This window comes from Pyxicephalus adspersus, chromosome 2 (assembly GCF_032062135.1).
Source record: "Pyxicephalus adspersus chromosome 2, UCB_Pads_2.0, whole genome shotgun sequence".
Lineage (NCBI taxonomy): Eukaryota > Metazoa > Chordata > Amphibia > Anura > Pyxicephalidae > Pyxicephalus > Pyxicephalus adspersus.
The window spans coordinates 132,685,631-132,693,068 of NC_092859.1; positions in this window are offsets into that span (position 1 = coordinate 132,685,631).

Consider the following 7,438-nt stretch of genomic DNA (forward strand, 5'->3'; position numbering starts at 1 on the left):
CCCAATTATGTGTATGGTGGGTAGGCAGAGTAGACTATTTGGTCCTCTCCTCCTCTTTTGTCACTGTCTGTCATTTGCAGTCGCTATTTAATGTACAATGATGCATAATATGCTGGTACTATATGAATACCGAATAATAGAAGACATATAGTACAAATTCCTGAAAAAGTAAATGCTGACCATGAGAGAATAATTTCAATAAAACAGAAAGTGCATCACATCTTAATGAGTGCAGGGCTCTATAGCCCCAATGTGCCAGTCAGAGTGCCCTAACCACCACCAAAAGTGCCTACAAGCATCCAAACTGGATAATGAAAAAGCTTTGCTAGGTCTATGTCTAATGTATCATAGGAATGCAGAGAGAACTTACACATATCTGTAGTAAAGTAAGTGTATTTGCATTAAAAAAGTAACATAAAATGAAATTGACCAGAAACTGGATTTTAAGTAGTGGAATAGTTAGCCAAAGATTTCACTGGCAGAGGTGGAGGTTAGGAAATTACAGCACAGGTTTTGGGGTACCTGCACAGCATGGGAAGATGATGTTATATTTTATGCATGTAAGGAATTTGGTAAAAATGTACTGTGAGGGTACAGGTACATGTTTAATTTAAACTGAATCTTGCACTGGAATTTATATATATAAAAGACTCCTTACATACTGTTTGCCTGGTTGTCTTTTTCTTCACTTCCAACTGATTCAATAAAATGGAACAAAAATACAAATTAGATCAATGTTTCACAGCTAGGGTTCTGTGGATTCCAAGGGTAGGGGTTGCTAAGGAGGTCAATTTAGGTGACACCAATGATTTTTTCATCCTCCTACTGACCACCTGCTAATATACTGTGAGCTGTTATATAGTATTTATAGCAGGAGTTCCTTGAAGACCTAAAGGATATATCAAGGGGTTCCTATATGTTAAAAAGGTTGAGAAACACTGGATTAAAAAGTTAGAGTATATTCCTGATCTCCATACTGATTTCAGATCAGTGCTAAAGTATTAAAGTTACTGGATCAGCATGACAGCCAGGCAACAAACATTTTCAGAAATTCAGAGATCAGTAACAGTATCTATGCTTTCAGTGAAGTTTTCCTTTGACGTGACAAACTCAATATATACTCAAATACGTGTCACATACTCAAATATTTTGAACCAGGATGATTTTTTTAGGTCATTTGAAGAAACAGGCAAGACCTGAAGCAGGTAGGCAACCCTGAAATTGTACCTTTCCAAGCAGATTTTGGGGGACCATTTTTATTGATTGGAGTGTTTTTCAGACAGCAACAGCCATCCATTCTTTTCTTTACAGATATGTAACAGAGTTGCCCTAAACTCTTTAACATTCCTTATTTTTTATTCTAAAATAAATAAATATCACTGTATTGTTTGCAAATTATTAGCAAATACACTTTATTTATTAATACATTGGAAAACTTGAGCATAAGTGTATTTTGCCAACGTCTGACCTTTGTGTTTATTTTCCAGTGTTTTTTTTTTTGGGCCCATAATCCTATGATTAACAAAATAGCCATGCCTATTGAATGTAGTTCATGCATCAAAAATTGCCCTGCATATAAATAGCTTATTTCCATAACAAGATAAACGATATCATGTCTGGTGGGATGTTCTTCCAGCACTGGCTAAGGAACTAAAGATTTTAGGACTGTCATATTTTGCTAATTACTGAAAAAAAGTGAAAGCAAAATAGAAAATCAGAGTAGTTTTACCTAATAGATATAGCTAAGAAACTTATTTATTTTCCTTATTTACTATAATATGTTAAAAACTCAGTTTACTGTAAAAGATTTATGTGACAAACATTAGGGTTTCATAAGCTGATGATCAATGTGATCAACAGCAAACTGGTGTTATATTTGCAGAAATATTGGTCCCAGTCACATCACTCTATCTTATAAAGTGGTGATCAGCTGACACGGTTTTCACTATGAGCAATCATTGATGTTTACTGTCAGGTTTACTTCTACCCGTTACATGTATACATTGGATGATCACCATTGATGGGAGCGATAAGGGGCATGATATTTTTGGTGGGAGCGGTTAGGGGCATGACATCATTGATGGGAGTGATTAGGGGCATGATTCCAATAAGCTCCTGACCCACAAACTCCACACATTTTATTTGGTTCTAGGCAATTTATAAAAATAAAAAGTTCCTGAAATTGTTTGCAAAAATGCTAGACAATGCAAGCAAGCACCAAAGTTTGCAAACAGAACCAATTCGAGTCTAGAGGTGGCAAAACGCCCCTGGAGGTTTCATCAATACACAAAATTGCAATGCTGCTGCGTGTCAAATAAAATATATTGAACAGGCTGACCAATCAAAAAAGAGCATGGTCAGGGAGCCTGGGCATTGGGGGAGGAGTGTGGGCAGAAAAGAAGGTCAGGAGCAGATGTAGAGTTAAAGTTTAAGTCTTTAAGAGATAGAGGGACAGAGCATACATTTTTAGATCTTCTGATCTTTTATAAAAAGTCCATTAATATTATATCCTTAATTTGATTTGTCAGGGTTTGCTAGTCTTTGCATTGAATATATTTTTGATATTACATAGAACATGTGAAATGCTGTCAATAGGTCTGATTTAAAGCAGACCTAAAGTCAAAATTTTTACTTTACATAAAAGGGTAGACATCTGTGTTTTACCGGTTTACTGGATCACCCATGTACACCTATCTTCTGCATTCTTGGAGAACATTAATAAATCAGCCACAACATATATGATTTTCATGTATAATTTTGGTGACCTTGAAGAATACGTTATTTTGCTGCATTTCTATTAAAAAGAATGAGTCTGTTTATTGCAGTTTGTTTACAATGATGAGGAGGACGCTAAGATGTGAATGATGTAGTGGCATTGTTGTCAGCAAGCATTAGTGACTAACTTCAAACTGCAAAGATGTGACTTTTTTATGGAGCTATATGCTTTTAGTGTCAATAGTTTTGTCCAGCAAAATACACCTTTCCTTTAGTAAAAACAGATTTTATTACCGATGCAATGGCAGATGCAATTGGTGAGAGCTCAGTTCCTGGGAACATTCCCTAAGAACAGGGGTCACAACAGACACAATGGCAACTGGTCCCTTGCTCTTGGAGGGCCCCACCATGACAAAGGAAAGGCAGGCCCAGCTCTGTGTACTCAGGGGCTGTATTAGCCTAGACTTAGGGTGGAGTTAAGACCCCAGCCTGCCCCCCTTATGCCTCTCAGTATCCACCCATCATACTGTCTCTCTAAAACTGTGTGATCTGTCACTGAGGGGTCTGAGCTTTGCTACAGGTAGATGGGGTTCATAGTTGTGGGAGAGGGGACCCAGGCCCATTTTCCACATTGGGGCCCATGTGTTTGTAGCTACACCACATCCCAGAACAACATCTCCCAAGCGCCCTTTCCCTACACATACTGGCCCTGACTAACTAAAGCTCTCCAAGGCTGGAGAGAGTACACTTTCTTCAGTGAAGCTGGGTGATCTAGAAAACCTGAAATGGATTTCTTAAAATTATTTGCTGTTTCCTAGCAAATGTTTTGAATCCTGGACCAGATCCATTCCAGGTTTGCTGGATCGCCCAGCTTCACTGATCAAAGTGTACTATCTCCAGCCTTAGAGAGCTTTAATAAATCAGGACCACTGTGTGGGCAGGCTTTTGGGAGTCAAGGCAAACAACACTGTTTCTGGGTGAAAAATCAGTATATACTTGGAAAGGGACAGGGTGGAGTGCAAATCACATTTTACATATCTAATAGGAAATTGGGAAGTGTGTGCCCCTCTCCTAGCCATACACCTTTCCTATCCAGAAATGATCCTCTGGAAAGTAACTTGCCAAAAAAGAAGGCCTCTTCACATAAAAGGGTAAAATCCGCTGGCAAAACTTGATCCCTGCTTGCCCCCAGTGGTGACAAATCTACTCAAGTGTTCAGCAAATCTTGCCAACCTTCTGTAATGTAATGTTATTTTTTTTTTTAATTCAAATTAAACAAAAATAGTTTAGTTTCCCCTATCCCCGAATAATAAAAGCAGACCCATTTTAGGCTTGAAACCTTTGTGGATAAGAAATAGGAGCATGTAAATCCCTCTACTAGCCGTAAATAGTTCCCTGGAATGTGGCTTGCCAAAACAGGAAGGGGACAAAAGGTGAGCACCCCCCTTCCATTTGGCAAAAACAGACTAATTAATAATTACCATTGCAAGCTATATCGATGTTCAAATATGAATTCCCACACAGACTGATATAGTGCCGCTTTTTCCCTGATCACAGGATCTCTAGTTCCCCTTACCCATTTTTAAAAAGGGATAAGGTAGTATTTAAAAGAAAGACACCACATATCAAGAGGAAATGTCTTTATTACCCTATTTTTAAGTAATTTTTACCTTTGCAGGGTCCTCTGAAGTCCAAACCTATGATCCCACAAAGATAAAGGCACAATCCCATGACGTTGCTAAACAAAGTTCAGCTATTTACAAGAGCTCAGCCAATCCAACCAACCTACTGTAATGTAATGTTGATTTTTTTTAAATCATGCTAATAAATTGAAACTACAAAAACAAATACAATTAAAAAACAAATGAAAACATTGCAGTGAGCACCCCCTCAGGCAGTCAGTCTTTTCCAATCCAGATGGATTAATTTCCCTGTGGGAAAAAAATATACCAACACATACCTGACTGGGTTGAGGTAATCACTTGCAAAGGAACCAGCAAAGGGATCTTCCAATGACCATACAGATGTTATTTTGTGGAATCCGGACTTACATCTAAAGTTCTCTATCTTAATCTGTAAAGATGATGAGTAAAACTTCACGTTCCAATACTTCAGACCATATAGTAATTTGCTGTACTCCTTCAAAGCTGGTTTCCTGGGCAAAATAATTGATAATTTGGTTAGAATAGTTCCCAAAGAAAATCAAACCAAATAATACAAACATCACCCATCTTTATAAAAGACTGATTGGACATATGCTACTAGGAATAGCTTCCTGTCACAGAGGACAGGTACGTCTTTCCTCCAGCCATCTGTTGCCACAGGCCAGGTGGAATTCTTGCGCATCGGTTACTATTTCGGCTTCCTCCCCCTGTCCATACTCCATCAAGCAGATGCTGCAGCTTGGCTGATCCTCAGTCTGTTGGTCATTGGCTGGGGTTGTCTGGTTGTTTTGGGGTCCTGGATAGTATTCATCCTTGCAAGCGACTGGAGAACGGCTTCGGTGCCTTGGCGAGGAGTCTTTGGAGTGTTTGGACATCCTCTTCTTCTAGGTATTCGAGGCAGCTGACGTTCTGAAACTCTGCCTTCAAGTGTAACTCTGGATCTGGTATGATGACCTATTGGGGAATATTGGCCTGCAATGAAAACGTTTTTTAAAACAAGCCTTTTAATATTATGTTATGTTGTTTTTTTATATTATGTTTGACTTACCTGAATGGCCTTCCTCCTCATGTAATGGTATTTCACGGATGCTGCGCTGTGAACCACCTCTCCGTGTTGACATCCCGATGGTGTCAGATGCTCTTGCAGGTGGTTCAACAAAAACACAAATAGAAAACTGAAATCAGCAGAAAATCTCAGTCAAAGCACTTTAGAGATGCTTTCCGAGTGGCTTTCTCCTTAGCAAGTGCCAGTAGCCAGAGCTTCAGTTGGTTTTCACCTACTGTCCTAGCTTACTGGCATTGTCCAACTAAAAAATGACCGTTATTTCTCTGTCCAAGGGAGACCAGTCTGGCTGCACTAGGCCTCACAATGCAGTGGCTGAAAAATGAAGGTTCTCATGAAGGATTAAAAGCTTTGGGAATTATTTTCCCAAAAAGCTTGCTTTTTTTCAAGTCTAGTACAAACACTCTTAAACAATGTGACTGCAGCCTTTTTTATTGAAGATCCCTGCCTTTCTATGTTAGCTTTGTTAGTTGAGCCTATAGTAATAACAGGTGTATGAGGGCTTAAAAGAGTTACCTAAAACTGGTCCCCATTTAAAGGATGTAAATAAACCGAGCAAGAATACAATAAGTGTGCTTAGCCTTGTGTGAAACACTATTGGTAGTGCCATCCAATCTCAACCCTTATACCAGGTCCACACACACCATACAATCATATTTTGCATGGTGTATTAGCATCACGAAAGGTCTCGTGAACAATCTAGATTGCTCCACAGCAAGCAGTTATAACCAAACTTTTATTCTGTAAAATTATTAAAGCCTGGTAGGATAATAAGGGTTAAAATAGACAGTTTAATGAAATACTTTATTAATTTAAACCTAATCAATCAGTATTGCAAACCAAGTTATTGGCTAGTATTCATCATTTGACTGTATTAATGTCTCTTCACTAATTGTAATTGAAGGTGTAAAAGGGGAATATTAATAATAATAATAAATATGCCTTGCTGATCATCATATTTTAATAGAAGCCTCCCAGCAGAGTCAGGGCCAGATTTTAGCCTAGTCCTAGGCATGTTCTATTGTATCACCTAACAACTCACTGTGTTCCAACCTTCATATCTCTTAGATTGTAAGCTCTTCAGGGCAGGGACTTCTACTCCTGTGTCACTGTCCATATGTCTGTCATTTGCAATTTATTGCTTATTCAATTCATTATTCAATTTATTATTTATTGTACAGTGCTGTGTTATATGTTGGCGCTTTTTAAATACTGCTTATTGTTATTAATAATATTATTAATAATAGTAATAATAATATTATCTCGTATTTGTTGATTGCATACACTTGACATTTTCACAGGGTACCCTTATAGTGTTAGTAGCTATTTAAATCCCCTAGCTATAAAGAATTTCAAGATACAGTATGGGGCCAAATAGTATCATAGCTTATATCATAGCATTCCGTTTTAACCACAGTGCCAAAGTATTGGTTTGCAATGTGCTGTAACTTGGTCTGGTTTAATAAAGCTCTCCAACCCTTGAGTTGATAGACCAGTGTTTCTCTAGCTTTTCAACCTGGGGCAACTCTTTGAAAGTACTTTCAGGCCTTCAGGGAACCCCTACTATAGTTACTGTCATCACAACTCACAGTTTATTAGTGTGGTGGTCAGTAGGAAGAGGACCTCTTACATTGCTGGTCATTTGGAAGAATGTCACTCTTACAGATAGCCAAAAAGATCATTGGTATCAGTTAATCTGACTTGATAGTCTCCACTGTGACAGGAAGGATCTGTGTCTTATCACCTGTCATTTTGTTCAACCAATTACACAAGCCAGTTTATGTGATTGGTTGAACCAAACGACATGACAATCTGGGTGCCAGTCTGTAGTCTAAAGAACCCAATGTGGGTGGGGCTAGGTGTGGCCAGGTGCTGATTGACAAGTTGGAAGGATCAACAAGTATTTATGAGACTTTTCAGGAGGCTCAGGCTACGTACACGTTAGACTTTTGTTGTTGGAAAGGATCCTGAAAAGTACATACAGTGCCGTTCTGCT